Below are 16828 nucleotides of genomic sequence, written 5' to 3'. Positions count from 1 at the left end.
TTAACGTTTCAGATAACATCTTTTTCCCTGCCTTTCTAAGGCATTGGATAGCCAAGAAAGGGAGGAAAGGGCATTAACACACACACACACACACACAGATCTCCCTGCATCAGTATACAATCTCCTCAGCTTTGGCCTGTGGAAAAAAGCTGGATGGTCACCAAAACCTGAAGCTCTGAAGAGGAAATAGCTGGAAATAAAAAGGTTTGCTAAAGCAACAAGAATAACACTGGCAGGAACAAGATATCAGATTGTTCATAAAAAGGTAGTCCATAAAGAGAAAACAGTTTGGTTACAGTGGTGCAGGGGGGTGGTGAAGCCCTAGCCCTGGAACTGGTACAGTACATTCTCCACCACTTTGCTTCCTGAGTGCTCTGTATCATAGCCAACCCTTCATACTGTACACTCATACTTAGACATTCATATTTACTGTCAATGCATACACACACACACCACTGTTAAATCTGAAAGGTCAGTCACAGTAAACATTAACCAGCAAAACCCTAAAAACCGCTCTCAGTAAAGCGAGTCATTCCATTCCAAAATAACAGATAAACACTGAGAATAAATGCTCCCACAGCCTGTGGTGGAGCCAGTGTGAACTCCGCCCTGTTCAGCGTGTGACTCCGCCTCCACCCAGGAGCACGGCACCTGCCAGGAAAACTGGAGTCACTCAATGGAATGGCACCATGGGGAGGACTCTGCTGTCCATGCAGTATGCACTTACGGGGCATTTTTCCATGGGGCTTTTCTTTAGAAGTAGAGGAGGGATGAGGTCATGGCAACTGCATGACCATGACACACATAGCAGAAGCTGTGATGTCATATCCTGTCTTTTTTGGTGCTTCTTTGATCAGAGCAGAAGTGTGCAGTGCTGGGCTCTGTATTTAGTCTCATAATTTGAACAGGTCCCATAGCTTTTCTGTGTGACACATTTTTTAAATAGGCACAGAAGGACTGTAGCCTTTAAAAGTGCAAATTGTGACATTTCTGTGGAATGGAAAATGGTTCATAACCAGGCACGTGCAGAGGGAGTGGCTGTGGGTCCCCATGCACCTACCCTTTTGCCTCAAGTGGCCAATCTGCCCCTTTCTTTTGATAAAAAAAAATTTGTATTATTGTTACTCTCATTAATTCTCATGAATTAATTTTGGTAAAATATATTCTGTACAATAACAGTGTGCCTTTTTCTCACTTTGAGCAGCTGCTCGAAAGGTCCCTGTTCAGAACTCAAGTCCCCTCTCTTTGAATACCACTGATCGGCCTATACGGTAACTGAGACTATTGCCATATTAACTAATATAGTAAAATGGAAAAAGACTTTGAGGGTTGCCATGAGAGGACATTCATTGTTAGTAAGGGGAAGGTGTGAGGGAGGACCTCTGTGTCACAAGCAGCCAGCATAATTGAAGGCCCGGCTATATATTGTGAGGAGTGACAGGCCATGGTGTGAAGCAGGCCAGCAGGGACCAAGGCCTGGGGCTGTGCATTCCAAACACACAGGCCTTCAAAGCCAACATCAGCAAGCAGACTACCACACGGTTCTGGCCTACACCCTCTCCCTTACACTCACACTGGTACTGGCTGAGTTATTACAACACTTGAATGATAAAGTTGGTGTTTGTTGTTGCTGTCAGCAAGCACTCTGAAACATGAAGACTTTACAGATGTTCGTCCACACTACTCCTTTCTCTTTCACTCTCTCTGATTTTCACTTTCTTTATAGCACATTTGGAATATCTGAGGTCAAGCGTACTGGGATCAAGTTTAGTGTTTTCTAAGAGTAGGAGTTAACTTCTCTGTTTTATATTCCTCCTAGGGTTATTTCCTTAATGGTTTTCCCGTCTTACGGTCATTGCTGTGGTGTTTTTTTTATTGCAAGGAAAACAAAGGTATGTTGCTCTGAAAAACAATGGCCACCAAAGCAGGAATAAAATTTTTGTTTTTAATGTGATGTGCACTGCGATATCTGCATATCATTCGCTGAAAACGTGGGAGAAAAAGTGGCGATATTGCTTTACAGCACGCCTCTAGATCTGCTTGTTCTGCAAGTTGACTGATGAAACGGATACGGTGGGCGTTCCTCCGTAAATTACACGACTCTGTGCAAAGTAAAAACAGGAAAGTGTTGGATCTGCGCAGTCACTGTACGCTGCTTACGCAGGCTCACTCTCGAGGTGGGGAAATCGCGGCTGGCTGAAATCTTTTCTTTCCGGAAGACGCTATGGCAGAGCTACCAGGCACAGCCTGCGCTGGCACACCTAGGATTCAGCACCAGACACCGTGTGCAGCTCAATGTGTGGTAGCAGGATATGCAGCCCAGAGGCAGAAAGGCCAGGGACACTCAGACAGGTCTAAAGTGTTAGCATTACTATTTATATGCTTCACAAAATGTATTTTTACAGAGAGAGATAATGTCACATGCCGTGACTACCCTGGAAGGGACAGAAGAGCTGGACACAGGGAGATGTGGAAATTCCGGATATCTCCGGCGTTTTATTGAGAGCGAGAGAGAGAGAGCAATCCGCAAAATACAAATGAAAAACCTTTGCCCATCATCCTCACAGGATCTGGGAAAAAACAAACTAAAACAAGACAAAATAAATGAAATTGTACGGGTCGCTTTTCAGCTGCATACATCGTGCGGGCTCCGGCTCTCTCTCTCCATCGTAGGGGATCCCCGGTCTCAGACACCTACGGTTGAAAGAAGCACACTTAAATCCTGGACTGATTCGTAATATCATCCAGGTGTGTGCCTACTTAACCAGTAGATGTGGTCCTCTAACTGCCCTGAATTCCTCCCGCAAACCAAACATGTTTTGGACATATGGCCTATGCATTCAAATGTGTCCTTATTTATGGCCTACAAAAGACCTGAAGAATGAATGCAAATTTGAGTTACCTGTGTGTGTGTTGACCGCAAAACTAGAAATTTGTCAAATCACATCATAAACACCAAAGCACAGAACAGCCCGCCCAGCAATTACAGCAGGATCGCATGCATTAACCTCAGTATTAGAACAAAACTATAAATGGCGCAAAATCATTGAATACTAAAGTTTCAAACCAGCAAACACGTGGAAATGGCCAAAGAAAAACTTTGAAGTGCAGCCACCAGTAGGGTCTAAACTTTCACCTTCAAAATCCTGTTTAAACCAGCACACCCTATTGGCATACAACTACAAACCCAAAGCAAAGTTTAACTCGGCATCTGTTGGTGTTTGCTGCGGTCTTTGTTAAATTTGGCAAAACCTTACTTCATGAAAGCAATAAAGAGAAACAGTACATTTACCTTTGTCATTGCCAGACGATGTTGTCTTTGCTCCATTTGATGTTTGGTAGACTGACATTTACAGACCATTTCTGGTGGAAAGATCAAGATTTTCTGTAACAGTACCAAGCATGAAAAATCCAACAGGTGACATATTGCTTTCCGGTAATAATTATGCATTTTCACAGAAGATTAGAGAGTCCTTTATAATTAACATGGAAGAACTTAACAACAAAGTAGAAGCAGAGTTGCTGAAGCATACACAATTTGCAATGTTCTAAACAGACTTGTTTGGTTTTGTCATGAGATTATACCACAAACCAAACATGTAAAACATTTCAGCCACTAAAATACAAGTAATTGCTTACAATAAAAAATGAAAGTGTGAGAGTCTTACCTGAAATAATGATGTGATCCTGGTGATCCAGGAGTTTTTCCATTCCTGCAGTAAAATCAAACTAGTAGAGGGGGGGCATAAACAATGTGGAAAGTGCCCTCACCTCCTAATAAAATTGCATTTACATACCCATCCATCCATTCTCTAAACCGCTTAATCCAGGTCAGGGTCGCGAAGGGCAAAGGGGCAAGCAGAGCAGCCCAGACGTCCCTCTCCCCAGCAACTTCCGCCAACTCATCCCGGTGAATCCCCAGGCCAGCCTTTGGATATAATCCCTCCAGCGTGTCCTTGGTCTACCCCTGGGTCTCCTCCCTGGTGGCCGAGCTCAGAACACCTCTAAAAGGGAGGCGCCCATGCCCTGGCTTTTGCTTCTGCCACTGCCGCAGCTGTGGCCTTTTTCGCCTGCCGGTACCTGTCTGCTGAATCGGAGGTTCCCAGAGCCAACCAGGCCTGGAATGCATTTTTCTTCAGCTTAACAGCCTCCCTCACCACTGGAGTCCACCAGTGGGTCCTTGGGTTGCCGCCAGGACATGCACCAACCAGCTTTTGACCACAACCTCTAGCAGCAGCTTCGACAATAGAGGTTTTGAACAAGGTCCATTCAGACTCCATGTCCCCAACCTCCTCCGAGAAACGGGAAAAGCTCTTGGAGGTTAGAGTTGAAATCATTCCGGACTGAGTCTTCTGCCAGGCGTTCCCAGCAGACTCACTACACGTTTAGGCATACCTGGTCTGCCTGGAAGCTTCCACCGCCATCTGATCCAACTCACCACCAGATGGTGAACAGTTGACCTCTCTTCTCCTCTCTTCACCCAAGTGTCCAAAACAAATGTTTGTAGGGCTGATGAAACAAAGTCAATCATCGACCTTTGGCTCAAGGTGTTCTGGTACCATGTACACTTATGAACATCCTTGGGTTCGAACATGGTGTTCATTATGGACAAACCATGACTAGCACAGAAGTCCAATAACATAACACCGCTCGGGTTCTGATCAGAGAACCCGTTCCTCCCCATCACGCCCCTCCAAGTTTCCCAGTCATCGCCAACGTGAGCATTGAAGTCTCCTAAGAGTAGGACAATGGAGTCAGTAGGTGTGGCCTTTTCCAGCACCCCTCCCACCTTTTCCAAGAAGGCAGAATACTCTTAACTGCCATTAGGCGCATAAGCGCAAATAAGTCAGTTTTCCTCTCTGCCACACAGTCGCATCGAGGCGACCCTCTCGTCCACTGCAGAATACGCCAACAGAGTGGTCAGACGGGGACTTGAGTATCCCCACTCCTGCCCAGCTCCTCTCACCCTGAACAACTCCCAAGTAGGAGAGACTACCCCTATCCAGGAGTTTGGTTCCAGAGACAATAGTGTGTGTAGAGGAGAGTCCAACAATATCTAGTTGGTACTTCAACCTCACACACCAGCTCCGGCTCCTTCCCCCAGCAGAGAGGTAATGTTCCACGTGCCAAAAATCAGTTTCCGTTGTCTGGGCAGATGGTGCACGGATCTACCCTGTTCTTGCCCCCTGCCCGACGAGCATTGCACCCGACCCCTACCCTGAACCTTGCGGGTGGTGGGCCCACACGGTTTTCCCATGTAGTCTTTTTGGGCTGGGCCTGGCCGAGATACATGGGCTGCCCGGCCACCAAGCGCTCACCTGCGGACACCACCCCCAGGCCTGGCTCCAGGGAAGAGTCCCAGTAACCCTATTCCGGGCAGGGTAAACGTAGTGTTGTAATTGTTCACCATAGTTAGGGGTTCGATTGGATCATGTTCGTCTGGCCACAATCCAGGAAGGGAAATTTACATCCTTACCATCAAATGTGCACACCAGAATGACACAACCTCATCTGAGTGTAAAGCCAGGAGCAGTAATTTCATCAGTAATTGTTCTGGTGCCATCACACACACACTTTCTGAAGGATACACAGACTGGCTCAGAATGAGCTGTATAGCTGATCCAATGCCACTGTTTCCGACTGGCTTTTTGAATCATTTGACTCCACTCTCAACCCATGTTGAATCTGACGTCATCCATTCAACAATACTCGTTGGCACGTTTTGGTTTTATTCTTGCCCACCACCACCCCCCTCTTTGGGGGACATCTGCTATTGCAAGTCTGGCCTGAGTTAAGTAGTTAATCCACGGCTACGCACTCTTCAGCTAAAGCCAGTGTGATGCCGTCTTCCTCCTGTTCAGCTGTGTTGAACATGATCTTGTACTTTGTTTTTCTTGCCCACCACCACCCCCCCTCATTGGGGGACATCTTTGTTATTGCAAGTATGGCCTAAGCCAAGTAGTTAATCCACTGTAACGCACTCTTGTGATGTTCCAATGGAAAAAGGCTAGTCTCCTCTTCACCCACTACCAATTACAGTAAGCCAGTGTGAACCTTTATCAGTGCTGACCTGGTGTGTTTGTCCATGCAGTCCCAGTCCTCAATGTCATCTCAGCCCATCTCCCCTGTCACTGTGTAGTGATGGTTATGCCATCTGTGAAGACTCAGGTTTGGATTTCGTTTTAGGGCCTCTGCTTGGTCTTTCTGCAGAGCCCACAAGGATGCAGAAGGCAGCGGTGATGAACACCATGCACCTTGTAATCGTGTCCACCCCCAGCCACTAGTAAAAACAGTCACACACTGTAACCCTCATGCTGAACCTTTTAAAAATTAAGTTTTTTTAAAATTATTTTATTCTTGGTATTATTTGTTTCTATTGATTCTATTTATTTTTATTTATTCTTGGTATTTTTTGTTTCTATTGATTCTATTTTTATTTAATTTATTTATTCATTTATCATTTTTAAATATTTTAATTTTATTAGGGCTAGGATTAGAGTTTAATATTTTAATTTTATTTATTATTACTATTATTATTTTTAACCTACAGTAATACTTTGATAAGTTCAGGATGAGGGTTAGAAGTGTGTGACTGTACTAAAAAAAGAGGTTGGGGGTGGCACAGTTACAGGGTGCACAGTGTCCATCATAGCTGCTGTTTACATCCTTGCAAACTCTGCAGATAGATCAAACAGAGGGCCCAAGACAAAATCCAAGGTGCCGCAACCACCAACATGCACCTTCATGGATGGCATCCAATGAAGCTTCTCATCCATGGGTCACTGGTACACCAAAAGCTTCCATTCATGGTCGCCAAACCGGTTTTCCATGACATGCTCAACAGTGACTGGGAGGGCTCCTGTACAATCCTGCAGCACCTCTTGGACATGATTCTGACAATGGTTCTTCATTCCGCACCATAGCCAGCCACCCTCTCATACCACATCGGTACTCAGCTTGTCCTCCTCCAACTGGGGGGAGGGGGGGGGGGTATTAGTGTAGCAGAGGCTAGCTAAAGTGGCTAGCTAGCCACCAGGGGGCTAATGTCTTGTGTGCAGCCATGCTACAATCCACACCACCACTCCCATTCTTTGGGGGACATCTTTGTTTTTGCTGGTCTAGCCCATGCTTCTGACTGGCTTCTGTTTGAATTGGAATTCACTTATCCCAAAACGGTGAGAGAGAGAAACATGGAGATACCTTCAGAGTAACTAACCTGGGAAACAACCTGGGTCTACTTCCACTGGCTAACACTAAGGTTTTACTTTCCCACCACCACCCCCCCTCTTTGGAGGACAACTGTTATCAATGGCCTGGCCTGATCCAGGTAGCAGATCCACTCCTCTGCACTCTTCAGTCAAATATTGTTTGATGCTCTTGCTTTCTCCTGTTTAGCTATTTTTAACATGGTCTTGTATGTTGCTGTCTTTGCTCCAGGAATCCTCAGTTTCCACTGCATCCATTGCCCTTAGAAGCCTCTTATCCCACGTCCACTGGTAAGCACCTAGATGGCCAGCTCTTCTCCATGCACTCATCCTTAAGTGATTGCTTCAGTGGGTTCATTTAATTAGCTTCCTCCAACCGCTTTCTATAGCACCATTAGCTCCAGCACAATTGTATTGCTTGTGCTCCTTCACCAACTCCACAGTCCTCATCCAATGGCTTTGCAAAGGATCTTCCAGGGGAATACAGCCTAGTGTTAGGTCTTCTTTTCATCAACTAAAAATCACTGAGCCACAATGTGAACCTTGATCGATGCTCACCTCACTTAGTTCTTGCAGCCACAGTCCTCAATCTCTTCTCTGAAAGTCATCTGCCATTTTGCTCCCCTGCCATAAAGGCCAATTCTGCTGAAGCTTTTGGAATCTTTGGAGGTTAGCTGCTAATGTTTCTGTCCACTGGTTCCACTACTGGTATTGAGAGTTTGTACGCCGGAATGGGTTTAGAGGAGTTTGGTGAGGAGTGAATGCTGACAACACTAGACCTTGGGTTACACAGGGACACCACCCTTCTCCACCCAGCCATGTGTGCAATGTGTTGTCCTCTTCACACTCACCATGTCAGAGTGAGCAGCCAGACCACTTCCCCAGGCTTCTACCTGGCTTCTGTTTGTGCTGGAATCTGCTGTCCATCTACTTCAAACCAAGGGATTGTCATCCGCCTTGTCCTTGCATCTCTTCAGTACCAGCCACCTTGAATCGCTGAGTGTGAAGGTCATTCTGGCTTAGGCAGTGGATCTGTCCAGGTCTTCAAACACTGAGCTCTCCTCTTTCACTGACTATGTAGTGATGGTCATGCCGTCTGTGAAAGTTCATGTCGGAGGTTGCCACACGTTGGATCTAGTCTTGGGCCCTCCGCTTGGTCTTTCAGCAGAATCCACAAGAATGTAAACTACAGCTATGATGGACACTGCACCCCATAACCATGCCACTCCCAGCCTCTGGTTGTACAGTCGTACACTATAACCCTCATCCTGAACTATTCTAACCGTCATCCTGAACTATTCTAAATTACTATTTACTTGTTTATTTTATTGCTATTTGAGTTTTAATTTTTTTAATATATAATTTTCTAAAATACATTATGGTTTGGGTTTTAAAAGGTTATATTATTTTTACTAATTTATTAGATTTTTATTTTTAAATGTCTATTTTTTTTTATTTTTTTTTAATTAGTTTTTATTTTTTAATGATTTCAGGGTGAGGGTAACAGTATGTGACTATACTACCAAGCAATAGAGGCTGGGCAGTAACAAGGTGCAGTGTTCATCATAGCTGGTGTTTTCATCCTTGTGGACTCTGCTGAAAGACCAAGCAGGGGGCCCAAGACAAAATCCAAGGTGTGGCAACCACTGACATGAACGTTCACGGAAAGCAGGACCATCACTACATAGTCAGTGAGAGAGGAGAGATCGGTGTCTGAAGACCTGGACAAATACACTGCCTAAGCAAGAGTAAGCTTCAGACCCAGCAATTCAAGGTGGCTGGTACTGAAGAGAGGAAAGGACAAGGCGAATGACAAGCACTTGGTTCGAAGTGGATGGAGAGTGGATTCCAATACAAACAGAGAAGCCAGTCAGAAGCCTGAGGAGGTGGTTCAACTGCTCACCCTGTGACACAATGACTGTGAAAAGGACAAGACAATCACTCAGAACTAGCTGCAGAAAGTGGAGAAAGTTGGTGTACCTGAGACCCAAGGCCTGGTGCTGTAAGCACATAGCCTTCTCCTAGCTCCTTTAGCCCCTTCCAATGTACAAAGTCCTTCCAGTCTCAATGCGAGACCCAGGGCCGGCAGGAGGCGGAGGCTATGATCTGGGAGAGGTTAGCAGTAGCCATGATCTGTCCACACCAGCGAGTCCCCAACAGTGCGGGTGTGGAAGACAAATCCCCCTCTCCAATTGTGTGGACAACAGGCAGTTGAACACAGTGACTTGCAAAGCTTCATAGCCCCTTCCCGGCATTGACTACATCCTGGACAGCATAGCAGGTGCCAACTGGTTCAGCTCATTCAACCCCTACAGCGGTTATTGGCAAGGCCCTCTTCAGGCACCGGGTAATCCCAAGACAGCCCAGCGATGTTCAAAGGGCTGATGGATACTTCAGGACATTCCAGAAATCTACCTTGACGAGATCCTGGTCCAAACCTTCAATGTAGTGCAAGCCAACCTCTGCACGGCGCCAGGTCATGCCTAGTTCTAGCCTATAGCATGACGATCCATCTGGTCATGTTTACCTGAAAAACATGACACTTCTACAGCAGGATAAAGCTCTTTGCCTCCATCTGCATCCACTCAAGCAACTCTACCACAAGTGAATAGCACATCAGCAGCTTATTTTCATCATCTTCAGATCTATTTCCATGATATGGTCAGCTCCACTGTGAGGATTTCTTCCACTCAACTTGTCCACTTCGGTCTCATTCTATTCTCACCTTCTCTCACCAGAGAGGGGTGATGGGGGAGGGGAGGGAGTTGGCTGGAGCCTATCCCAGCATGAATTGGGCTAGAGGTGCACCTATCCATCTCAGGGCACATACACCATAGGCATGGACATGAGCAAACCCTGAACCTCAGTCAGTAAGCCAACCAGACCACTCAAATCCTATTTTACACATTTACTACAGACAATCATCTGCAACACAACTGCCGAGCCCTTCTAAGCTCAAAGCTAAAATCTGCAAGCATTTACAAACTACTCTGCCAGTAACATCTCACACCTTCACTCTAAAAACCACATACCAGCACAAAGCAACCAAATCCCTTCACTCAAAAAAACCTCAAACCATTCTAATAAATTCCAAGTTCCTATATTCCTTCAAGAGCATGAAACAGACATCACTGTGGCATCACATTTTTCCATCATTGCAGCTGCATCATTGAGGAAAAAAAAAAAAAAAAAAAAAACCAGCAGCAAAAACCAGCTTTGAAATAAAATAAGCATGCCCGTACCTTTGACGTCTTCTGGCAACCTACAACCCACCACCGACACCAACCGTGCAGCAGCAGCATTGCTTCTAGCTTCTCCCCTAAACTACTCTCGCTCTCAAATTCCACCAACTCTCAAATCAGCACCAGAGCTTTCAGCAACACAGCCAAGATCTCTGAAACTATAACTCACATCATAATATTATCACAGCATAATCAGTCCAGAAAAACAATGACAGCACCAAAATGGAAATCAAAATAATCTACACATTTTGCCCTAATTTAATATAAACTTCACTCATCCACTATTAGCAACAGCCACCAATTACAGAAATCACTGCACAATGAATCTACACACAGCGTCACACTGAAAGGGAATCACTAAAATGTAGCCTACTACTTACATCATTTGTAGCAATCTCCTAACAGCAGCAAACCAACAGAAAATGAAAATTACATCAAAATCACCCCCAAAAAGCTCCATTTCGCATTTTGACAAAATACAGGTAGCCTCCTTTTCTCTTTAGACATGAGCAGCAACTCACAGCAAGTAGCTTTTCCTCAGTAACAGAAACACACTACAGAGCATAATTAAAAATATAATCTTCACTCCTCAACAACAATTCTCACCTAGTGTAGCACAAGCAACAATCTCCAAAAATCCAAAAGAGAAAACAGCACTTCAGCACAGCGGCATTCCACTAGTGAAGGTACATAACCAGCTCCTTACCTTTGATGTCTTCTGGCAGACCCACCTACAACCCACCACCAAGACCAACCGTGCAGCAGCAGCATTGCTTCCCGCTTCTCACCTCAACTACTCAAATTCCACTAACTCAAATCAGCACCAGAGCCTTCAGCAACACACAGCCAAGATCTACAACATAATGTCATAGCATAATCAGTCCAGAAAAACAATGACTGCACCAAAATGGAAATCAAAATAATCTACACATTTTGCCCTAATTTAAAATATAAACTTCATCCACTATTAGCAACAGCCACCAATTACAGAAATCACTGCACAATATTAATCTACACACAGCATCAACACACTGAAAGTGAATAACTCTAAAATGTTCATCATTTGTAACAATCTTTTAATAGCACAGCAGCAAACCAGCAGACAATGAAAATTACATCAAAATCACCCCAAAAATCTCCATTTCGCATTTCACCAAAATACAGGTAGCCTCCTTTTCTCTTTAGACATAAGCAGCAACTCACAGCAAGTAGCTTTTCCTCAGTAACAGAAACACACTACAGAGCTTAATTAAAAATATACTCTTCACTCCTCAACAACAATTCTCACCTAGTGTAGCACAAGCAACAATCTCCAAAAATCCAAAAGAGAAAACAGCACTTCAGCACAGCGGCATTCCACTAGTGAAGGTACATAACCAGCTCCTTACCTTTGATGTCTTCTGGCAGACCCACCTACAGCCCACCACCAACACCAACCGTGCAGCAGCATTGCTTCTAGCTTCTCACCTAAACTACTCTCAAATTCCACTAACTCTCAAATCAGCACCAGAGCTTTCAGCAACACACAGCTAAGATCTCTACAACTATAATTAATTCACAGCAATATAGCCTAATATCACAACAATTTCAGAAACAGACAGCACCAAAATGGAAATCAAAATAATCTACAGATTTTGCCCTAATTTAAAATAGCTAGACTTCATTCATCCACTATTAGCAACAGCCACCAATTACAGAAATCACTGCACAATACGAATCTACACACATCACTGAAAGTGAATCACTCTGCTACAAATGATGCAAGTATTTTAGAAATCTCTTAACAGCACAGCAGAAAAACAGCAGCTAAAACCAGTAACAAACCAGCAGAAAATGAAAATTACATCAAAATCACCCCAAAAATATAAATTTCACAAAATAGCCTACAGGTAGCCTCCTTTTCTCTTTAGACATAAGCAGCAACTCACAGTAGCGTTTCCTCAGAGTAACAGAAACACAAACACTACAGAGCCTAATTAAAAATATAATCTTCACTTCACTAACAATTCTCACCTAGTGTAGCACAAGCAACAATCTCCAAAAAGCCAAAAGGAAAAAAAAAAAAAAAAAAAAAAGATAGCACTTCAGCATTCCATCAGTGAAGATGCATAACCAGTTCCTTACCTTTGAAGTCTTCTGGCAGACCCACCTACAACCCACCACCAAAACCACCAACTGTGCAGCAGCAGCAGCATTGCTTCTAGCTCCTCACTCTCAAATGCTACTAACTCTCAAGTCAGTACCAGGGCTTCGGCAACAACACAGCTAAGGTCTATACACCTACAATTAACTCACAACATCGCTACATAATCAATCCAGAAAATGCAGCACCAATGTCCAGTCAAGCAGCAATCGCTTCTGAACAGCACAGCAGCAATGCAGCCGCAAACCAGAAGAAAATCATATCAAAATCACCACAAATTCCTCACAGGAATCAAACATCGGCAATCCAAACAAAAATAATATTCACTTCTTGTCAACAACTCTCACCAAGCATAAGCTACAATCTCCACACAGCCAAAAAAAAAAAAAACAAGTCTTGAGCACAGCGGCATCTAACCAGTGAAAAGTACATAACCTTGGTCTTACTTGATGTCGATTGATTGATGCATCTAGTTGTCTAGGTTGATTGCAGAGCTGGGGAAAGATAATTTTTTTAAAACTCATGAACATCTAGGCCTACATGCAAAGAACAATATAGCCTCTTATAAACACAAAGTAAACGTAAAACCCCTGGTAAATGTAAGGCTTCCTGTAAATGTAAAACAAGCTGATAAATGAAAAAAACCTACTGTGGTAAATGTAGAATTTGTAATAATTTAAATTTTTTGTTAAAAAGCTAGAGAAGGCACAGTTATTTAAGCCAAAGTTTTATCTTTGCATTTGTTTGCACACTGAGGAAGACCAAATACAGAAATCTTAGTGTAACTAAAAGCATATTAATATGAATTGGGAAACTAGGTTGCTTAATATTCAGACATTCAGCTCACCTGAATAAGACTTTACAGGAGTAATGAACATTGTATTTCCGACCTCCCTTTTTCTTTTTATAATGCCACTTTTCAAAATGGCAAGACCACCTGTCAATCAACACGAGTGGCTGCACCTGCCCACTGATTGGGTAATCTTTTGCAATTGATTACTTGGTGTTGTTCTGAGCGGCGCTGGTGGAATCCATAGATCAGTGGTTCTCAAACTCAGTCGTGGGGGACCCCTGTGTATGCTGGTTTTTATTCCAACCTCAACAGCAATCCCAGAATTTTAACAAGATGTAAATTTTTCTTAATTAGGTGCTTTTTATGTTTTCGAGCTGGAGTTTCAGCAAGGCCAGTGTGGGTGCACACCTGATTCTACTAATCAATCACTAGAGTCATTGCTAAGCACCTTGATTCGTAGAATCAGGATCAGGTGTGTGCACCCCAGCTCTAAAACATGAAAAGCACCTAATTAAGAAAAATTAACAGCTTGTTAAAATTCTGGGGTTGCTGTTGAGGTTAAAATTAAAACCAGCATACACAGGGGTCCCCCAGGACTGAGTTTGAAAACTTCTGCCATAGATATTCCTTCCTATGTATGCTAATGTCGGAATCTGTGGGCTGGTAGTTTGCTAACTAGGCTCGTTTCAATGCTATAACATAATATTCGAATAGGAAGATCAAGGTAATGGATCTACTGATGATGTAGGTGGTTTCTGTATATGACACGAAACTAGCTTTCTAGCTTCGTTTAGTGCGGTGATCGTCCAGCTGGCAGGACCTGAGATTGAGGTGGCCAATAGTGGCATTTGCTCCGCTGGCTTGCCAGTTAGGTAGTTAGACCAAGCAATTGGTTAATCATCGGAGTTGTTCTTAACTAGATAATGCCACCTGAATAATAAAGAGTAGTTAAGTAAACCCTGGATCAAAATAACTGCACGGACATGTGCTAATTAGCTAGTTAAATCTAGCTTCTATCTGCATTAGAAGAGTCAGTAATAAAGAGGACAGCCGCTGTGTGAACTGTGGTTGGGGTGGCTAGCGGCAGTAGCCCTGCTAGCTACCAAACAGTAGGTTCTTAATCAGCGATGTTCTAGCGGTAGCTAGTTAACGTGCTAATGATAATAGTTATCAAAAACAATCAAGCAAACCTTTGAGTGTTGGATCTAAATAAATGAACTTTCCTTTGCTAGTTACTAGTTGAAACTAGCTTCTGCTTGTGTTCTGGCAGACAGCCATGAAGACACTTCACCAACCCAGAAAGGCAGGAACTGCAAGTGGGACGGCTAGCCGCTTTCCGCTAGCTGCCTAGCAAGCAAGCAATGTTCTTAATCACAGGAGTGTTAAAATTGGGTTAAATGACGTAGCGTTATCCTTTAACCTGGGCGTTTTGTGTTTTTGCGACTTGCTTTCATTCCAATAAAGGATTTGCACTCATTCAATAAATGTGTGGATCCATTGTTTATTGATTTGCACGTTGGCAATGTACGTGCGTGAAGCGGCTAGTACATCACAAACTTTTTTATATGAATGATGTTATTACATTAAAGGTTGAAATATTATATGTCAAAATTCCTGCGATAGATTGGTGGCCTGTCCAGGGTGTAATCCTGCCTCTCGCCCAGTGCACAGCAGGATAGACTCCAGCACCCCCCGCGACCCTGACCAGGATAAACACCCGTATCCGATGGATGGATGGATGTCAGATTACTTTAAGAATTAAGTAAATTAAATTTGCCACAATGTTGGAAGCATTTCAGTGAGCAGGTGCCCACATATTCAGCAGTTGGGACCACTCTTACATCTCCTTTCATTCTATAATCAGTTAAATGTAACCTGATTCTAAAGGAGTCATTTACTCTCAAACATGTTAAGGAAGATCAAAATATGTTGTGTGTGGTCAAAAGGCATGGGATTTCTTACATGATGTAGCTTCAGAAGGTAAACGATCCCTCAATCATTAAAAGCCTCTTAATTTCTCTAAGGTATGTCTACCTATTAAGCCCACTTACCTATACATCTCATTTCTGTTTTTGGAGTTCAGTAGAGAAAAGTCTTTTTCTCTTTGGCTGCTTAACATCTTGGGCAATTCATATTTTTGTATCCATTGAGTACATTTATTATTATTTACTTTTCTATTTTTTTCTATTCTCCACCTCCCTCACATATGTGTGTGTGTGTGTAGAACAAGAGATTACACAAAACAAATATCTTTTATTTCTGATAAAAAGATGGGTTTTCTGAGACACGTAAAATGGCAGCTTAATATGGTGCAACATTATTACATGTCTAGCATTTAAATGTTCTTGTTACTTTTTAACAGTGAAATTGATTTGCACATACATATGTGCATTGGTTTTGGCTCACTACTGTGTAGTGTACAGTTCTGTAGCCTTTTTATTTCATAGCTCATTTGCTTTCAAATATATTGTTGTTTGAATACAATAAAACGGTTGCTTTATCAAGCCTTAACTCGTGCTGTTCCTGTGTGAACTCTGCTGAAGAAACGGCTGTGAAGCCCCATATGTGATATATAATACAGGTGTTGGGTGCTGTGCCAGTTATGATGTAAATGTTAAAGTAGCCACAGTGCATTCAGAGCAAAGTGGTCTGACCTGAATGGCGCAGTCTCCGGGTGATGGGCTAAAGTTAAACGCTGACGGAAGAGCGTCAGCGCGTCTGTGAATCGGATTTAGACAGAGGGTTCTGCTCGCACAGGGCAGCTGCAGTTGATCAGGGATAATCCCTGTCTGTGGAGCCTGTATATTTGAGTAAGGTATGGCAAGTGAGGCACCGATATCATTTCAAAATAAAAGCGCGCAAAATCATAGGCAGGGATGATGGGACGAAAACAATAACAAGCTTATGTAAGAGCCCAGGGCCCGGGAGGAGTGGGAGAGAAATTTAAAAGGAACGTGTTTGGGAGACGGTGGGTACTGACCCCCCAGTGCAGGCTTTAACGATTGGACTATCTCTGATGTGGCTCGATCACTCGCAAACTCCCAGCGTCACGCGTGAACTTACTCAACTACCATGCTGTTCAGACATTAGACACCCTTCATAAAACAGTAACATATGTGGGTGTTTATTTTGGGGGTGGTCCGTTCACTTTCCTTGTTTCACCCTCCCATGAACCCCCCACCCCCCACCCCTCCCAACCTCCACTTCACCCTCACAAATGCCATTGAAAGTTACCTTATTTTATTGGGGGTCATGTTTTTTGGTATTTCTATATTTATTAGTACGATAGGGGGAGTTACTGTCAGGACTGCAGAACCTAGATTTACACTAGGTCTCTCGCAGGCGGCATTCTTTAAACATTTGCAACAGTCATTATGCTCGCTGCTTGGCAATGCATCAACCTCTGTTTTGGGGAACAGGGGGTGGGAGTGTCCCCAGGGCATTG

At 43.6% G+C, this 16828-nt stretch overlaps 1 protein-coding gene and 2 long non-coding RNA genes across 3 annotated transcripts in view; 2 read left to right on the top strand and 1 right to left on the bottom strand.

Annotated features, from left to right (window-relative positions):
* The window catches only part of afap1 (actin filament associated protein 1), an 85861-nt gene that overhangs the window by 16141 nt on the left and 52892 nt on the right, over positions 1-16828 (top strand). The window lies entirely within an intron of this gene.
* Positions 2478-5437, bottom strand: LOC135259347 (uncharacterized). Its single transcript, XR_010331241.1, has 3 exons — positions 3669-5437; positions 3293-3363; positions 2478-2694 (listed from the first exon to the last, which is right to left on the bottom strand). It is a non-coding gene; the product is annotated as an uncharacterized LOC135259347 (long non-coding RNA).
* LOC135259348 (uncharacterized) lies at positions 7040-15689 on the top strand. The gene is made up of 3 exons (XR_010331242.1): positions 7040-7327; positions 7438-7496; positions 14654-15689. It is a non-coding gene; the product is annotated as an uncharacterized LOC135259348 (long non-coding RNA).

This window comes from Anguilla rostrata, chromosome 7 (assembly GCF_018555375.3).
Source record: "Anguilla rostrata isolate EN2019 chromosome 7, ASM1855537v3, whole genome shotgun sequence".
NCBI classification, from domain to species: Eukaryota; Metazoa; Chordata; class Actinopteri; order Anguilliformes; family Anguillidae; genus Anguilla; species Anguilla rostrata.
The sequence above is the reverse complement of the archived record's forward strand: the minus strand, read 5'-3'. Positions and strand labels throughout refer to the sequence as shown.